The 966-nt window shown below is 40.8% G+C and overlaps 1 long non-coding RNA gene across 1 annotated transcript; it reads right to left on the bottom strand.

Annotated features, from left to right (window-relative positions):
- Positions 1-308: 308 nt before the first annotated feature.
- LOC128638218 (uncharacterized) lies at positions 309-677 on the bottom strand. Its single transcript, XR_008399067.1, has 2 exons — positions 494-677; positions 309-416 (listed from the first exon to the last, which is right to left on the bottom strand). It is a non-coding gene; the product is annotated as an uncharacterized LOC128638218 (long non-coding RNA).
- Between the last annotated feature and the right edge of the window lie 289 nt (positions 678-966).

Genomic DNA, 966 nt, shown 5'->3' with positions numbered 1-966 from the left:
CTGTATTCAATTGGTACAAGAATGTCAGGAGTGGGGTTCAGAGAAAGTAGTGACTGCCTAATACAAGTTTGTTGGCAATATTGAGAGTTTAAATGTATGTCTAAAGATTTCCAACTGATCTGAGGTTCATGTAGTTGTAGCCAAGCCAACCCAAGAACAATTGGAAATAATGGAGATGTAATCACATCAAAAGAGAGATATTCATGATGATTGTTTAATGTTGTGACAGAAAGAGGAATGGTATGATGTGTAATAGGTCCAGAAGAAATCTCAGAGCCATCAACAACACGAAGAGAAATAGGAGACAATTTCTTAATCAGTGGTATTTTATTGATAGAGACTAATGAGCTGTCAATGTAGTTGCCTTGAGCTCCGGTGTCAACGATAGCAGGGACTGAGATCTGTTTACTTGCCCACTGTAAAGACAAAAGTAGAGAACAGTGAAGTGGTTTATTAAGTACTACTTGAGAGGTAAAGTTAGTGCTACACTTACTGTTCTTTTTCTGAGGTATGATAGGGCAGTCCTTAAGACTGTGAGCTGGATCACCACAATACATGCAAAGGCCCCGGGTCTTTCTTCTCATACGTTCATCCGGTGATAGCGGACCCCTGAAGATGCTGATATCCATAGCTTCAGCTCCGCTGGGACTAGTAGACCTAAGAGTAGGTTGGTTAGGACTGGGAACCTTTTCCTTTTTATATGGCTGGTCTGAGTATTGTCGTTCTGATCTTCTCTCCCTTAATCTTCTATCGATATGGCTACTTAATTTCATAAGAGCCTCAAGTGTCTCTGGCAATTCTGTTCTGGCTAATTCATCCTTGACTGCATCGGAAAGACCAAGCCTAAATTGATTTCTGAGGGCTATGGCATTCCATTGGGAGTCAATGGAGTACTGTTTGAACTCAGTTATGTTATATTCCACAGGTCTGGAACCTTGTTTAAGTTTCCTCATTTTGCTCTCAGCT

This window comes from Bombina bombina, chromosome 8 (genome assembly GCF_027579735.1).
Source record: "Bombina bombina isolate aBomBom1 chromosome 8, aBomBom1.pri, whole genome shotgun sequence".
NCBI lineage: Eukaryota > Metazoa > Chordata > Amphibia > Anura > Bombinatoridae > Bombina > Bombina bombina.
Note: the sequence above shows the minus strand (reverse complement) of the source record. Positions and strands in the feature narration are given on the sequence as shown.